The sequence below is a fragment of the Leptonotus elevatus genome, chromosome 3 (assembly GCF_054856555.1).
Source record: "Leptonotus elevatus isolate MCC_2025b chromosome 3, RoL_Lele_1.0, whole genome shotgun sequence".
Taxonomy (NCBI): Eukaryota; Metazoa; Chordata; class Actinopteri; order Syngnathiformes; family Syngnathidae; genus Leptonotus; species Leptonotus elevatus.
The window spans coordinates 4694431-4713503 of NC_141241.1; the positions used below are offsets into that span (position 1 = coordinate 4694431).

At 40.6% G+C, this 19073-nt stretch overlaps 1 protein-coding gene across 1 annotated transcript in view; it reads right to left on the reverse strand.

Annotated features, from left to right (window-relative positions):
- The window catches only part of zdhhc13 (zDHHC palmitoyltransferase 13), a 34828-nt gene extending 16028 nt beyond the window's left edge, over positions 1–18800 (reverse strand). Inside the window, exons 1-2 of the mRNA XM_086071758.1 lie at positions 18769–18800; positions 18381–18462 (exon numbers count right to left, since the gene is read on the reverse strand). The gene's annotated coding sequence lies outside the window, so the exon portion shown is untranslated. The remainder of the gene's footprint in view (positions 1–18380; positions 18463–18768) is intronic.
- Between the last annotated feature and the right edge of the window lie 273 nt (positions 18801–19073).

The following is a 19073-nucleotide window of genomic DNA, read 5'->3' on the forward strand; positions in this document are numbered from 1 at the left end:
AAGAACAATGATGGCTAGGTCTGTCAGGTGGAAGACAACACACAGGTGATGTTCAGCTCTGCATGTGAGACGGAGTGTAAAAAACGCAAATCCTGTTTTTTTTGCTACGACGAAAGCCTTGGTGGGCTTTTTTTTTCTGAGAATTTGTTTCATCTCTGCGTCATCAAGGGTGTTTTGGTGAAGCGAGGGCATTTCCTTTGACGTGTACCTGGCTAAATGTTACGCCTACTGGAACATGTCTAACTATTGGCACAGGAAGTATATCGCGATTGTGGTGAATTTGATTGGGAACTAGGCACATATATTCTGAGTTTAGCTGATGCGTGGTCTATATCATCAAATTGAAAAAAGAAAGGCATACATTTTGGCATTTCCCCCTAAAAATTCCTATAACTTATTTGCTCCCAAAAACGTATAAATATGTTCTATTTTAAATATTACCATGGTCCCCAAAACGTATTTATATGTTTTTTATGTGTTTTTTTTTATGCTAGAGCATACAGAAGGCTTTGATGCAGCCTCTGAACTGAAGAGAATGCGTAAAGCAAAGGTAGTTATTACAAAAACAACCAGCAGGTGGCACAAGAGTAGAAGAGATCAACCAGGGCCATGTTGCAAAAAGCCCCCCCCCCCCCCAGTGTTTTAAACAGATTTGAGAATAATGATGAAACTTATATATATATTCTAATGCTAATTTCTACAAAACGGAAACAGATAGAAAAATACTTTTTTTTTTCCCTGATGAAAGAAGAGACTTATCTTTCTTTTGATAGGTTCCATGTTTTCATAGCAATAGAACACCATATTATGTGGGCCTTGCAAAATCAGACAAAATCCAGTAAAACAGCCGGGAGCAAAGGGGGTTGCTTCAGTGAAAAGGCCTGGGAGTGAATGAGTTAAAGTGAATGAGAGGAGCTTCTTTGATTGCTGGTGAATCAACTTGACTGTGTTCATCCCCGTAATGGGGCAAAACACGGTATTTTTGAAAATACAAAGACTTAGTCTAGCCAGCCTCTGCGTTGCTTTAGACCATGCCTTGTGCCAGACTTGCACTGGGCACGAAAATGTAGTCCTTTTCTTCACAAATTCCAAACTGGAACTTATGTAAGAACTGAGACTTCACTTATATTTTTGGATCTGTTTAGCTTACTCGCATTTTCACCTTTCTTTTACCTTGTCTTTTTTTCTGTAAGTCCCTCATGATAAAATGGCTACCTGACTCCTCACTGTAGAATGCATGTGGTCTGCGTTCTGCTTTCTCATTTCTTCCAACCTGCCTGAGCACACACGCTCTCACCTCTGTTATCATGAGTTTGTGCTATTTGTCTTCAAGTAGCTTGTCCTGTAAATTACTCTGGCCTCTGTCAGGCCGCGACCTCTCGGTCACGGAAATGTGTGCGTTTGTGTGTGCCTTCCTGAGGACAACCAACTCGATGGCAACAAGTAAAGGAAGAGGAGACTAAGTGTTATATTGGGGAAATGTTTGGTCAATTAGAATGAGACCTCAGAGTTTCATCATTCTGCTGCATTTTCATTTATTTGCGATATTAATCGTATAGCAAAAAAAAAAAGTGAAATACAGTGTTACCATTCAGTCTTTGCAGCAGCATTCTGTATTCTCGCTGCCCTCAGTCTGCTCTTGAATACAATTCGTATCCTGACTGTGGCCAAGAGGCACACGCTGAGACGTACATTTTCCATTGTTGGTTGTCAGCGGGTCTCGTTTTGCAGATTTCTGTGGTTCCATTTTTTTTTTCTTCAGGAAGCTGACCCATACTGAGGTGAATGCGCACAATGCGCAGTGGGGGAAAAAAAAGTGTTGGCTCACTAATTGGCAATTTCAAGCTACTGCCACACTTAATAGTTTAGCTTTTCTGGTTATAACACTGTGGTCTGAAATTCCGAATGACTCGCTCACAAAAATAGGCCGCTAACAAAAAATTTACTCGGTTGTTTAATTTCACACTTGATGGGCCGGCAGGCCCTCCAGAGAGTCGAGTATTTGCATACAAACAAATAAAAGTAAAAGTTCCATTACAGAATATGTCCTTTTTAAGATTGTTCTCACACCATTTAAAGTGTGTCTTCTCAAAAGTACAAAATGTATTTAGTGACCAGTAGAGCCTGGACTTGTACCCTAAATTAATGTTCACATATTCGTTCATCATTTATCAACCGAATCCTGAATCAATTTGAATGGGTCACTAATGGTCCCCAAAAAATTAAAATACAATTTGATCATAATGGTCAATAGTAAATGGAATGCACTTATATACTGTAGCGCTTTATCTACACCATATTTTGTCCAAAGAGCTTTACCAAACCTCATTTTCACTTATTTTTTCAGAAGTCAGCCCTACTCCTCAAAAAAAATATTGACAATAATATGTTGAGTGAAAACGACATCACAGTTACTCAAGTCTCAGCTAATCCCAGCTCAGCTTCAGAAAACAGGTGAGCTGTGATTGGTGGTTGCCTGAGCAACTGTGATGTCATTTTCCCTCTACAGCAAGTGGCAAAATGGCCGCCCGCTGAGATGGATGAAAACGTCTGGATTTTGCTGCAGAACTCATATTCCACAAATGTAATATTAATCAAAATGTCATGTTTATACTAGTGAGGTCACATAACATATTGTCAAGAAATGACTTCCCCTTTAAACTAGCTTACTTTAAAGCTGCTCTCTGTAACAATTTGGCCAAAAATATCTTTACAATAGCCTTATTTGACCCTTTATGACATAAACATTTTCTAATTAGTAGAATAACACCTTATCTGTTCACAATGGGTGCTCTTGCAAGCCTCTGGCCAATAATTTTCAGACAGATTTCGGGTTCGAATTTCCCGCCCTGTGTCTGCGGATGTAACATTATGTGTGCGTTGTGCAGTAAAAAAATTTGGTCACAGGTGGCAGTAGCGATTCAAAATTTAATTTTCTGCATCCAGTAGCTTTAACATCCAATGATGCTTTGTCATACACTAGAAAACATGAGAACCCAGAATGTTTATTTTTAAGTTGCTGCTGTTTTTAACGGCTAATTTGCATCTCAGTTCGAGTGACCAGCAGAAATCAGCAGTGTGTAGTGTAATGATTCCTTCTTCTTACATTTGAAAAAAAAAACACCTTTTTTTTTTGGGTACAGTGAAGACCACATATGGCCACAATCTTTACATTGATTGGACAAACAAGACAGCACCACGGCCATTGATTGCAAAATCCACTATTAATGACTTTGCTGGGCCGAGCAGACAATGTTTTCGAGTCACGAGAGGAAGAAGAATAAACATGCGCAAAGACTGGCTGCCTTCGGTGAGTTGAGTTACAATACAAATGTGTTATTCTAATAATAACATATACAGTCGTGTGACTTCAAGCTGGAGTCGCTCAATCACAGGTTGCATTGCTTGATACTGCGGGTGCTGTATGCAAATAGATGTGCTGGTGTTAATGCATATAGCATGCCAGAGTCCTGCTGTGTGATTTTGTTCTGGGGGATGGCGAGAGGGCGGAGGGGGGTGTGAAGGTGGCGGGCGGGCTGGACGGGGGCTCATTCATCAAGTCATTACGGGAGGTGGCTCTTGTGGTATTTCTGCCTGTCCATCAGTAGAGGAGGACGGGGAGACATTCCCAGAGGAGGACACAAGCCCCCCCCCCCCCCCCTGTCCATCTTTCTTCATCTATTCCCCACCTCCCCTTCCTCCCCCATCAAATGCCCCTGCCCTGTTTTTCCTCTGACAGCTCACCTTCTGACTGCTATTACCCCCCCTCCCTCCTCTCTTCCATCACACAGGCCCCCGCATTATCTGCCCCCTTCACTACATCTTCCGTCTCTCCTTTCGCAGCCCCTCCCTCCCTGCACGTTCCCGCTACTTCCTCGTCTTTTTTACATTTCTCCCGGGAGGCAGCCTCTGACTCTCAGATGTCCCCCGCATGCCAAAAATTACTATTGACATTTCAATTCAGTGGACTTTTTTCTCCCACTGCTCTCTGCTGATGCCTTATAGCAGGAGGACATTTACATGTCAATGGGCCAGACAAAAGGGAGGCAGAGTGTGCCCATCTCCATGTCCTTAAGACAGTGGCTGTAACTCCAAATTGATGGCTTCGCTGGTGATGAGAAACCTTTTGTGTTTGCTCAATAGATGAGTAAATGTCTTATTAAAATTGGCTGGCGTTGCCGCAGCAGGACTTGTTTGTGAATACTCCATTTGTGGATCGATGCACGAAAACACAAAAATATAAATCACAGAATAAAGCCAAGTATTGCAAAAGTAGGGGGAAAAAAACTGCTTTTGAGTCCTCATTCAACAGTTGTTGTCATGGACAAAGTTGCTCTTGCACACTTTTGAAACATAATTTTCGGCTGTATTTGTTGACTCAGAACAAGAAAATTGAGTTATTTGTTTTGCAGCTTTACTGAGTAGATATCAATGATTTTTTTTTTCAACTTGGGAGTGAGGAAAAATAAAACAAAGCAGTGTACTGTATGTATGGACGTGGCTTAATGCTGCTTTTATTCTCTGGTCTTTCTGTGCCTCCATGTTGGGGATTGAGTTTCCTGCAGCCAAATCTACACAAAACATTCCGCAGTACGGTGGTGACAGGTGAAAAATAAATGAAGGCTCGGGTCCTTTTAGGTGTATTTGGTCTTGCTGTTTCCTGGTATCAGTGCTGACAGATGGGATGAACAATGGGTCTTATTCATAAAAAAAAGAAAAAAATGTCGAAGTTTCAAGCAAACAAGTAAGAAAATGAGGCTCCTCCGTTCCTGACACCAGTGTGAACATTTCTGCAATTTTTTTTTTTTTTATCAAAACAGCTGAACCTAAGAGCAAATCTTACAAAAATATACAGGTGAATGAAACCCCCATGTTAGAATTGAAGTCATGCTTGAAAATGAGATCAGTGCAATATGAGGACCATTTATACATTTCTGTCGTATTTAACTTTTAAGTATGCTACATTTTAATTTGTTTTAGAACTGTTTGTTCTCAAACATTTATTTAGGTATGATTTTTATATTTGATACATTTTAATGAATCCTTATTTAAGTACAGATTCCTTTTTTCCTATATTTAAAAGCTGTCAGGTTTTGTACGGCGGTTGGCAAAACCTTCAAAAAGAAGTAATTTCATTTAACACAAACAAAAAAAAGCAAACAAGGTACTCGGAAATCCCAAAACACACAAAATCACAAAGTCCAAGAACAGAAGTCAAAGTAACAAACAACTAAACGGAGAACACGACGTGGCAAGGACATGAACATGACATCGACAATGAACCAACAACAAATGAACGGAAGCTGGGAACTAAATATACACATGCTAACGAGACAACGAGAGACACCTGGACAAGACACCGTGGCTGAGGGTGCTGATTGGATGACACAAGAGACCGAGGATGACAAGCACAGGTGGACACAATAAAACTTGACGAGGCAGACAACACAAGGAAAACATGACAACTAAAATCTAACCAAAACCCCAAAATGTGAAACAAGGCTTAACTCATTCACTGCCAATGACGGCTTTAGACGTCAAAGATCTATTTTAACAAGGCTTGCAGTGAATGAGTTGAGATGTAAATAAAATAAAAGTAAAAAAAATAAAAAAAGAGTCAACTTCTACTTTGTGGAAATTCACTTATTGCAAGGGGGCTTGGATCTTATCACCAGCAAAAAGTGAGGGAACACCGTATACTGTATTTGGATATGAATGTAGATAATTTGCATCTTCGTTTGCAAAAGGCTCGAGGTAGCGGTTGATATCACCACCTGACTAGTCCCACCGTGCCGAGGCTTCCCTCTCTCGCCGTAATTATCTTCAAGTAGCTGCATCGCATATGTAAGAGTCCTGTTTTGGAGAAGACTGGCGGCTGCTCATGGGAGGAAGGAAAAAAACAGCCTGGCAGCATTGATCTGCCCTTCTGCATTTAGCTTTAGCATGGGTTAAGTGTTTAGCTTTAATTGGGAGCAAATTCATGCAGGGGTTTGTGTAATTATGCCAAAGTCAATCCCCGTTCCTCCTTAGCGCTATCGAGCAGCTGCTCACTTCAATAAAAGCGGGTGTCAAATTGGCCAAGAGGAGCCGCGGTGTAGATATGTGCGCACCTTCCTGTTTGTGTAAATTATTTAAATCAATACACACAGGAAGGAGGCGTTTAAAACAGTAACTGGTTGGAGGGCAGCAAGAATGCCAAAATTCCCGCTCACCTCTAACAGCCTTCTCGAGCTTGTGTGTCCCTGTTGTTCTTTCATAATCACTTACATCATTATTGATATTAAGTCACAGTTCCTCCCCAAATTCCAGGAATTTTGAACACTTGGCACATGTAGTGCTATGGCGTTCACCGTGACTTATTTTTAGAATCGGTAAGAAGTTGTTTTTTTCCAGACATTTTTTTATGTGAAGACTGAAGAGATTTTTTTTTTTACCTTACTGACACTTTCAGCTGTCACTTCATTATATATCATATGGATTCACGATATTAATACTTCATCCACATTTTAAAAATATGTTTGATAATTGTATTCCAGCTAATGAAAACACCAAATTCGCCATCCCAAGAAATTAAAATATTCCTTGAGTACAAATTACAATTATTTTTATTGTAGAAAATGATCTATTAATATCTAAAAATATCTATAAAATGTAAAATGATTTTCCTATTATTCTCTCATGTGCAATGAATCTATATAATATATGCTCTTTTGTAATTAAACCTCTGAAATAAACCTTTCCACACTATTCACATTTTTTGAGATGCACATGAATGAAACATGAAAAGCCGAGTGAGACCTTGAAGGGCAAATATTTCTGCTGTTGGAAGAGAGTTGGACAAAGATTGCCAACCAATCTGCGTATTTTCCTGCATTTCATGACATTTTAATAAAATGGCCTCCAAATGGCATACTTTTACGTTGCCCTAAATTAGCCACTTTAACATCACGATTTGATTAGATAATTTTTAATCTTCAATTTATGGAATTGATTGCAAACTTGTCAGCGGCATTTTTTTCTTATGCACCATAAGAATATATTCTCTTTTCTACTAAAAGGCATGATTCCCTCAATGTTTAATAACTTTTGTTTTGACTCATAAAGAGTGAGTCTTTGACACATCGTGCCGCGGGAAAAGCAAAATGGGTCAAAGGCGCCATTGTTGCTGATTGAGATCAGCTGGTCACACGAATGAGCATCATCTTGATGTTTTGCTAGGACGGTGTTGCAGTAATTGTGACTTGTACAATGTGCTTTTTTCATCAAGACAGCCCCCTGGCGCACGCACACACACAATTTATTGTCTTCTCTTTTTACTGTGTGGATTTCACAGGTACTAAAACAGTCAAAAGCAAAACATTAAAAAAATAAATCTTTTTTTTCTGAGAATTTTATAGTGTTTTTTTTTTTTCATCTACAGAACCATCCAAAATGTTTCAACTATTAACTGGGGGATGCATGGTTTTGCTCTTATGGACTCGTGTGATCTTTCATGAGTTTATGAACATTTAGTCGGACCTTCTTGTGTAAAAGCCAAGTTGTAGCCTTCATATTTTTTGGGGGAGTTTTGCAGATTCTTGCATGTCTTTTACTGACATTTAGTGCTTGATTGGTTTTTCTCTCTTGGGCATGTGAACTAAGCTTCAGAAAATATGAAGTAAGTAGATTATGTTTGATGATCCACACTTCATTTTTTCAGGATTAGCAACTCCTGACTGTCTGGCTATATGGCTTTTTAATATAGACTTGAAGGATTCAGCCGAGTGACAGAAATGTTGTGTTCAACTCAAGCCAACTTTAGAGCACTTTAAAAAAACAACCATAGCTGCATACAAAGTGCTGTATAAAGTAAAAAAAAATAATAATAAATGCACATTCAAAATTAAATTAACCAAGTGCTCAATAGAAGATAAAATATAATAATTAATATAGTATGTATATAATATACCGTACATTAAGTTGGAATGAAGTGAATGGGATGAAAAATGTGGAAGAACATGTGAAATGTAGAATCTCCCATTAAGAATGAGTGGGGAAAAGTAGGGTACAAAATGGGGACTTGTGGGTAAGGCGTGAATCCTGGGAATGGAAAAAAAAAATAAAAGCGCCCATGGTGTGAATATTAGGAATAGTTTGAAATTGGAACGGAGTGAATGGGATGAAAAATGTGGAAGTAAATGTGAAATATAGAATCTCCCATTAAGAATGAGTAGAGGAAAGTAGGGTACAAAATGGGGAATGGTGGGAAGGCGTGAATTTTGGTACTGAAAGAAATGGAAGCGCTCATGGCGTAAATTGGTGGAATATATTAAAGTTGGAATAAAGTGAATGGGATGGAAAATGTGGAAGTAAATGCGAAATGTAGAATATCCCACTGAATGGGGAAAAATAAGGTACAAAATCGGGAATTGTGGGTAAGGTGTGAATATTAGGAATAAGAAAAATACACCCTAGAATGGCGAGAATTTTTGGAATATGTTAAAATTGGATTGAGGAGAATCGGATGAATTATGTGGAAGTAGATAGATGCCAAAAGAGTGGGAAGTTTAAAGTATAGGAATAACATATGTGTGAAGGCCACAGCCGTCGCACAATTAATAGATTCCTATTTAGGAATAGAACTGTTTGATGCGAGACTGCTGTCTGGCGTAATGTCAAGAAAGGTGTAGTTAGTGATTCACTTCTCGCTCAGTAAAGACACGAATGAGACACTTAGTAACTGACTGGGCAACATAATTGCGTGCATGAGTGGAGTTTTCTTTATTTCTTTTCTTTTTTGGGTATTTTCTATACAGGCGCATTTAGACATTGTATTTGTGCCGTTGTGGGACTGAACACAGTCGACTTGATTCCCAGCCAATCGAAGCGGTTCTCCTCATTCCCTTTAAATTATGCCAAGGAGAGGTATGTGGTCTACATGGCGGAAGCATAAGGGACTTGCTGGAATCCAAAGTATGTTCAAAGGGAACTGCAAGATCTGTAATTGGGAATAATATAAATCTGGACAAAGCGAGTGGGCATTTGGAGGCTGCCTTCCAACCCCGATCGTGCGCCGGGAGACGTGTAACAGAAAAAGCCCTTTTTTCTGGAATCAGGTAACAATCAATTATGGCTCACCTGTTTTCTGGGTTTGGTAATGTGACGTTCACAAGCTGAGCCCTTAAGCACTGTGAAGTCATTTTTAGTTGCCAGCAAGGCAAAATGGCTGCCCTGTGATTGATAAAAAACAGGTAGATTTTTCTGATGAATTCACATTGAATATTACTATTGTAGCTCTCCTAGTTGCACTTAATAGCCACAGACTCGAGTGTTTTTCTTTGACTTCCTCTACTCACTTACTCACTGACATCCACACATCCACCCCGCTACAGCTCCTTCTCTGGCGTGGGTGGCGACAAACACCCAAAAGCAAAGAAAACAAAATGCACAAAAATGACAATGTGGCAGTTACAATATTGGAAAGAAATATTTTGAGTTGACTTCCCCTTTACAGAACAGTTATGGATATGAACAAGTCAAGACGGGAGTCATTAGGCAGAAATAAGATCACGATAATGAATGCCAACTATAATCCGAGTCTTTCAAGGTCAGCACGAGAGCCTCGACCTTTTGTTGGCAAGCAGGAGGAGCAATTAGTTGACTTCCTCCATTCACCGTCCTTACATGAATGAGTGTTGCACGGCAACAAGGAATAATGATGAGTGCCCCTTTCCCAAAATATGCTACCGATTCCTCATACTGCTGTCGACTAAATCCTTCGTCGACGCCGTTCACCAACATCACAATTATCAGAGATTTAATTAGACGGGGAGCAAAGTCAACTTGACCTTTTGCTGCACCTTCAGAATTGCTGAACATCACTCATATTTGCCATCTGTTTGTCGTCCTTTGTCCCAGCGTGCAACTAGCAAGATCGCCGCAAAGCCGTTAATTAGCTACCTGATTGCAAAGACGCGCATTGTCTCAAGCATGTTTGGCGCGAGAGAGAAGCTTGCAACATTGTACGAGCGTCTGATGAGCATTGTGGCAGAGATGGGCACCGACGCGGAGATCCCCCGCCGCCTCCTTTGTGCGAACATAGACAATAATTACACAGACACGGACATTCAATTAAAAGAGGCCGTGCACCTACATGGCTTGTCACAGAAGGAAAAAAAACAGAAGAAGCGCGGTTAATTAAATGATTCAACCGGGGTCTCGAGGCCACGGCGCAGTCAGACCCACAGGGAGGAAACGCTGCGGGCGAGCTCCATCTCGCAGGTAAATAAAACAGAGAAGCCAATTAATAAAACATTTTCCAGGCTTGTGTTTAGTGAACAGATCATTTTTTAATAAGCTTAATTCACACGCGTTTGGAGGAGTCAAATGGCCGAGCCGGCTGCCGGGAGATTAATATGATGATGAAAAGGATCAAAGAGTGTTTTCGCAATGCAGGTCATGTCAGGGCATGTAATGAAGTTCTGAGGACTTTTGGTGTCAACGCATTTGAATTCAGTGTCAAGGATTGCACGGCGAAAGTGCTAACATAACAAAAATGTGGCCACAAGTGGGGCGAGAAATCAAAAGAAAAGAAAATACAGCATCAATAGCTGGAGCAACAACAAATAACCTCATGTGATAGTGGCAGCAAGGATCAGAACCGAAATTAAATGAAGCTTTTATTAATCCTGCAATGAGAAAATATGCAAAGTGCATTTTTTTAAAGTTATTTTTAACACCTGTTACAAGTGATGAGGAAAAAAGTTAGGGATTTTTCCTGATTTGTGTGTGGCCTACAGCCCTGTATCCCCCTGCCCTGAGCAGATCTCCACATTCAGAACCAAAGCAAGAGTAATCAGTAATAAGATGACAATGCTCTTAATCATCATTAATGTGATATGTTTACAAATTGTATCACAAATGAAGTATCTTCCTTCATGAGGAATTATAACGAGAAATGCTGTTACTATTTTAGTTTTGAGAGAGAGAGAGAGAGAGAGAGAGAGAGAGAGAGAGAGAGAGAGAGAGAGAGAGAGAGAGAGAGAGAGAGAGAGAGAGAGAGAGAGAAGCCATAAAATGGTTGGAGAGCCGCAAATGGCCCCGGACCATAGTTTGGACACCACTGCTTTAATGACCTCTCTTTAATGACAGAAATATGATTTATTTATGTATTTATTTATTTGTCAGCGTTCTATCCACCCTACTTGATTTTTTTTTAAACCTTTGGGCATCTACTTTGGATTAATACTACTACTACTACTACTTTATTTGGAGTAATTTAGCACACAAAAAAAACGTTCATCATGGCGGCTTTGTTCAGTAAATACTCATTATATAGAAATGAATATAATTATTTATATTCAAAAATATCAAATGTAAATGTAATGTGGCACTGGCAACTACATGGAAAAATAAAATACTATACTGTATAAGCAAATGCAATCTACATGACTAAATAAGTACAAGCATTTGAAGACCAACCGGCAGCAACAAAATATTTAAAAATAGATCATTATGACATTAATATTGCATGCGATGTGATGAAGGTATTTAACTTTATTCACTGAAAGGACACTGGAAGAGCGCATTGAAATTCACTGCTTGGCGTGGCAAGAGAGAGAGAGAGAGAGAGAGAGAGAGAGAGAGAGAAGGGTGTGTGGATAAACAAGAGTAACACGGGGGTTATGATACTCAATTAAGCTGCTATCAGTGAGATGGAAGCACCTCGTCTGTCGCGTGAAGGCAGAGGTGGCGAGAGAGAAGAGGCCGCCCTTCATGTCGAGTGACTGCTCTTAACTCTCGGGGCAAAAACTGCGACGTGTGTGCCAACTCCAACAGGTGGAGTGTCGGAGTGAGCCCGCGTGTGTGTGTGTGTGTGTGTGTGTGTGTGTGTGCCAGAGGGGGTTTGAGTCACTGGACGACGGGCAGAAAGACTGGCGCCAAATGAGCGTTTCACAGGAATTCCTCAGGATTAAATGCAAAGACCTCCACAGATACTCTTTCACTGTTAGATCTCTGCGGCTTTACTGTCATAAGCGGCTGCTCCGCGCTAAACTTCAGCTCATGTGTATCCAGTTGCGATTAATGATATAGTGGAATGCAGATTTTTGTATAATAGCCCATGAAGATTTGGATTTTTGGCTGGTTCTCCGGCTTATATTTTGGTGCGACGTGTAGCTCGGACTGGCAAACAAAATCCCCGTTCACTACTTAAGACATACTGTACAATACAAATACATTGCTCCTGGTAAAGGTACTACCTACAAAAATATTTACCAAAGTCGTCATGACAAGGCATCATGACATCTGTAAATATTACTGGATAGCCAATAGCCCATACACACCTGTGCAAGCCATTGAAGCCACAGGACGGCCATCTTACTTGTCCCATCTCGCGTACAGACTCCTGTATACGTACAGTTTAAACATATACAGCTTGTAGGCTCTTAGTATAGGGCCGGGGGGGGATTTGTGGCCGGGTAGTCACTATTTTTTAACAAGTAAATAAAAAATATTATATGTATCTATATCTATATATTTATTAAGAAGTGGACGGTATGTGCGAAGAAGAAGAAGAAGAAGAAGAAGGACCTTATCACCAGCAAAAAGTGAGGAAACACTGAAGAAGAAGAAGAAGAAATGTAATAGTCATGGCAATGACGTATCGTTAGCTTAGCATGCGGCTTCTTTATGCCACAATGAGGATTTACAGCACCAAAAGGCGCAATAACCAACCAGTCCACAATGCGACACAGGATTCCAGTTAATGTAAGTCACTTTAGATAAACGTCCATAGTTAGAAGCAGAAGTTTCAAATCCAACCAGAACTCATTTGATGCCGCACATTTGGAAATGGACTCTGAATGCCTTAACGCCACTGTTTCCATCTGTACTGGCTGACGCACTAAGCTCTGGCACTCCTTTTTTGGGAGAGTCTGAATGGCCAAACGGCACATTTGAACAAAGTTCTGAGTTTTCGAATGGTTGGAGTGAAACCGTGTACGCTCAAAGCGTATCTCCGAATGTACCCACAATTAAGCAACGGGTATTTTGAGGACGAGTCTAAGCTCTACGGTTCCTGGTATTTGTTTTTTTGTAGAGCAAATTTTACCCAACAATGCAATTTATAATGGTACGGTCCATGATAGTTTGTGCTCGTCATCCTTGACACCTCTACTCTAATCTGGGAGAGCAATGTTTATAAATGTGCGGGGGTAGATAAATACACACCAAATGAACCAAACCGAAGTCCACCACAAAACTCACACCCACTCCTACACACTCCGTATCTATCTCTGATCCCGGACGAGCGCCCATTTATGTTCCAACCCTTTTTGCATGATTACGACAAAGGGATTAACGTAGAAGTGACAGTCGGATGTGAATAAAAGTCGTATTGTAATCGGGTTTCCACCCGCAACACACACACACACATACAAAACGGCCACGAAAATATCATTGGCGGTAAAACCAGAGCAACTTAAATATGTCTTTCTTCTTCATTATGCTTTTTTTTGGGCCAATCACTAATTACAAACAATACCAGTATGCAAACATGATGTATTATGTATGCTGTTTTTTAAGTACAGTATATGAAGCAATTTATCTCCGACAGTAATCCACAACAATCTACAACATTTCCAGATCAGCCTCCAGCTAATGATGTAACTTGTCGTTTTTTTTCCCTTCATATCTGCGTCCGAACTCCGTGCCTCTCCCAGTGACCTCTTGGCCAATCCCATGTTTTCGTTCACTGGCGATGGCTGAGCCGCACCCAAGCCAACGCCGCCGTGACGCGTCCTCCATCTGGCATCCAGCATGTCCCGCTGAGGGACTCCCTCCTTCCCCTCCTATTAATATACGCGTTGTGTAAGAAAGGGCTGCACTGAATGAATCCGCTTGGCGACATTAATGAGACATTAATGAAGTATTGACCTCTGAGCCGCACTGCTGTTCCCTTCGTCTGTTTTCTGTTTGCCTGCTCATGTACAGTACGAGGCAGTGCTTATCAACAGGCGGCTTTAGTTTCTTGTTTTTGCGCCTATTCTTAACAATCGGCGGCTGATTGACATCTGAAGCTGCTGTGATGTTTTTCACATCATGTTAAAACTAGAACTAGTGATACATTTAGTGGACTGTGAGACTATTACAGACTATTTGCTGAAACATATTGCAGCAATTCAACTGGTCAATACATCAATTTCATTTCAGTTATTGTATAGTATGGTAAAGCAAGGAAGGTGGAATGTAACTTTCTTTCTTCATAGAAAACTTAAAGAATACAAAAGAGGAGAATAGAGTAAGCTATTATTTGTGCCACAATGGAGCTGTTCAGGATTTACGGCAACAAACCAGATTGTAGAATCTCAAGAGAATGTCAAAAATACTAATAAAATGACTCAAGGCTACAAGAATACAAAACTTGAGACTACTTTGTGATAATAATTTGTTCCAAGGTCAAACTGTCACCATCTTAAGACCTATATTGATACGTCTTAGGATGCCATTTTTAAGTAACGTTTTTAACCGTGTCAATCAAAACGGAATCTGAATCTAGAGGCAGAACATTTAATTATAAATAAAGTTGAGTATTAAACAACAAGCTTCTTCTATTACAACATTACATAGAAGTTAATTAGCAAAAGAGGAAAGCATAATGGAAATGTACTCATTTTGCTTTGGAATCGGCATTGTCAGGTAAACAATGTTCTAAATGAGTAAACAATAAGCCAATGTGGCCCATTAAATGTAATTACGGTTATTTTCTAAATGCCAAGTAAATAGAGAGAGCAAGCATGTGGAAGGAAGCCAATGTCAAAAGTGACGCTTTTGTCGGCGCTGATGTAAAGACACGAGGGAAGTACTCATCATTTGACGCAATTCGAGCGATCCACTTGTGATAATCACATATTGTTGGAGGGGTTAGGGGTCAATTCACTCCAAGTTCAATCAGCGCTCCTTTAGAAGTCGTAACGTAAGGAGAGGTGACGGCATCAATTCATTCGGTGGCGCAATAATTAATTTGAAAAATAATTAGCAAAGCCGCATCATTAGCCGGTGAACTTTCCATTCAATTCAATTAGGTTTTACGCTGGCGAGTGACTACATTAAACCTGAACGCCTCACTGATTTACACATGTCTTTATGTGCCCTGTAAATTCCCATTTATGTGTGTGCGGGGGCGCATTCAATTTGACGATGTTAATTTATTTTGCATGCCACGTAATTGATACAGAACAATGTAACAAATTTATATTCTGAGGGATCACACGGGAAGAATGAAGCTGCAGGATTGCAGGTTGACGAATTATTTCATACAGCCAAATGATTTCCAGATTACCGCGATGCACCTCGTCTACAAAAATTGTGTGATAGGGTCCAATTAACTGCCGCGAACGTGTTGATTAGTATCCATGAGCAGTACTTGTACCCAGTTGTGGAATTTTGCTTCAAGAGGCAAGAACACTCAGGAGCTGGTTTACGCCAAGTCGTTTAAGCAACCCCTCATCCTTACCTTGACTCATCAGACCGCATCTCTGCGATGCCAATACCAGCCCACAGATCCCTTCTGATTACAGAAAGAGCAACAGTGCAGCAGGTGAGGGTGTGGCCCGAGGATAGTATGTCAGCTCGACAGGACGTCTTTGCATGCACTGAATGGGTCACGTTCAAAGAGGCGACCGCCGCACACCCGCGCACGGACATGGAGGAATATGTTGCCGACGTGTCTCTGCATACATCAATTAATGTATGAGGGACCAGGACAAACAGCAGCGTGTGCAGCATGCTGAAGGCAAAGAATGCTACAACACCACAAACACCAGGAAGACGTGCCAAGGAATCCAGTCCATCATGAAATACACTTCCAAGAAAAACCGAAGAATCCCTTTGCATGGTTTGAGGTACTGAACAACACCCAGACAAGGAAGTCCTGATTTGAAGACCCTGAGTCATAAAGTAGCTGACGTCTGCCACTCAAGAGGGTCAACATCCAGAAAGAAGCAGGTCCTGATTTCTATAGGACTGGTGGAATGTGCTGACCAACTGGCCCAGGCACTTACGGAGGTTTTTAATCACCTTCCAGACCACGCCGTCGTTCCGGTTTGGTTTAAGACAGCTACTGTAATACTAATGCAGACAAAGTCCACCATTACCATCCTTAAGCCCAGTAGCACTGAGTCCTATCATGTTGAGAAGCTGGTGAAGGACCACATGACCTCCAGACTCTTCCATTCATATAAATACCCTTCAGTTTGCTTAGAGGTCCGACTGCTCCACAGAGGATGCCAAATCTTTCACTCAACATTTACTGTAATACAATCATCCCCCAGCGCCTGGTGAGCAAACTATCCTCCTTAGGTGTTAGCATCCCCCTGTGCAACTGGCTGTTAGAATTCCTCATGGCAGATGGCAGTGTGGGCGAGTAGGGAACAAATACTCCATCACGATCTCCCTGAGAACCGTCTCTCCTCCAGGATGCGTCTCGAGCCTACTATTGTTCAACTTGATTACTCATGACTGTCAGGTCAGATTAAGTAGGAACTACATCTTGAAGCATGTGGGTGACACAACAGTGATGGGCTTCTTCAGACACAACAAAATGGAGGTCTGGTGGAGGAACTTGTCGATCTCTGTTTGGTTTGCTGGCCACAAATTAAGCAATGGACCGCAGTGAAAATTTTTGTGACTTTTATTCCCCCCCTTTCAGAACATTGCAGACAAATGGTGTATGGCGCTAAATCTTTAAAGGCTTTTATTTTGGTTTGCTGATGGAATCGATTCGTCTAACATCATGTGTATATAAACATGACGAATTTGTTGGTTTAAAATGTGTGCTTATATACTAAATTACCGAACAGGAGTGACTTTCAATGACTTGTCATTGTTTTCCCTAACCAAACACAAATGTGTTTTAGATGCAAATGTGTGTGTTTTTTTTTAAATCTCCAGAGAAGACACACTTTTCATTAGGATGTCGAGTATGTACAAATTAGCTCTAAAGTTAGTTTTTCATCATTAACTTCAACCTAAAGAAGTTACAACTACTTCCTTTATATGTCCAAGTGATTGATATGTCCAAAATAAACAACCAAGTACATGTGAGCTGCCTAGTTCTGAAAACTGTGCCTGATGAATGGAGCGGCTAATTCACATAATGACCACCATATCAATTTTCTCAAAACCACGAAGATTCGCCATTGCTCACGCCTCACACACAGTCGAAAACACAATACCAAATCAAATTCAAAAACAGGTGGTTGGAAGAAATCTTCAAATGACACCCACGCTTCCTTTTCCTGTTAGCTAATGCTAACCTCCCGCCGGCTAACTTCTTGACGACTGTTAGCATGTTCATCTCGAGTCTTGACACCTTGAGTCAAGACCCTCAATTCTTATGCTTTATCACATAAGGACAATTTAAGAGCCTTAGATGAATCTAACCTGCGTGTTTTTAGAATAAATGCAAGAATAAGAAAACACATAAAAGCACAAGGAGAACATGCTAGTCTAGTATGGCGGATATGCTAACGACTTGTTTCACCCAAATCTGTTATCAATACCGCCACAAATACAGCAGTAGTATTCATAGTAGTATTAAAGCAGGTTCTTCAAGTCGGCAATCTGTCGTTGCCATGTCAATGACATACTGCGTTCTCATAAGAAGCCAGTTTTTCAAGCTATTTATATATGAAAAAGAACGTTCTAAATGCTCACACTGATATGTGTTCAGTGTGCATATATACAGCATAGCGTTTGGGTTGACAGACCGAGAAGAGCGCTGCCTTCCGTTAAAGGATCATGGCGCACGTGAGTATTTATTACATCCCCAATCCTACAGAGACCGCCTCTCAATGCAGACGAGACGTGCCTGTATGCAACCATGTCTCCCCCTGCTCATCTGCGGCCCGTGTTAATATGATTAGACTGGATTATGGTAATGTGCGGGGGGATCTGGTTGGGTGCGGGGCCATGCGTTGCCGCTCTTGTTTCGGGGAATAGCTAATTGGTTGGGCCGCTTTGATGTTGTGGTGACGAGAGATGGGGGTTGGTGGGGGGGAAGAAAAAAAAAAGGCTGGCAGAGGCGCCTCACAAGTCAAGTCTGTTTTATTTTTGGACTACACTAGATGTGTGGAAAGGAAGGAAACCTGATGAAATCTTTTGAGAAATGAGCTCCAATGATTTTATCTAGGCCTTATTTCTATGCTCTGGTTTGTGTTCTATTTTTTTCTTCTTCAAATGAATATCTCTAGAGGCTGAACAATGTGAAACGCTACATTACAAGCATCATTGCGGCATAGAGTGAAACCTCCATTAGTTGAGTGTCAAAATGTGTGTTTCTCGGGTTCAGTTACGTATGACAGGAAAAAAAAAAAAATAGGAATCAAAAGTTTCAACCAAACCTTGTAAGACTTCTGCAAGATGATTTCCACAAGTGTGTTAAATGCAGTGGCCACCTGTGGTCACTCTTTGGCCACCCCACATCTAGAGGAAAATTTGGATACCTGTGATTTTCACACATTTATGCTTTACCATTGTTATTGAGAATTTAACCTCTGAACTGGTTATTTAGGATGGAAGACTTACTGTATTGTTGGTCTACACTTCTCATGTTAGCAAGTTACTAACAGCCACTCACTCTACCAGTTAGCTATCAAGTACTGCTAATAAGTACAAACATCAGCCAAAACGAACATATAAGAGACATAAAGACTCATATTATCTTACTAAGCACAGATAAGAACGTATTAGCATGAATTAGAATTGGAACGAATTTGAATGGACACTCACTTCGTCATTTCCGACTGCACGCTACGAGCTGAAAGACGAACGGGGGACTGAAAACCGGAAACGGGAAGACGACGCGGTCTTTCAAATTAAAAGCATTCGTTTCAAAAGAAGATATATAAGTAAACATCGCAGATAAAGAATTCTTATCGGTCATTTATAAAAACTACATAATGGAAGAATAAATCCACAAATATGCAAACTCTTAAAGAATCTGCTTTTAGAAAAGGACGTTTGAGTCCTACATTCACACCATCCACAGATATGGTTTCATTAAATAATATGCACACATAATCAGAACCTTGCTC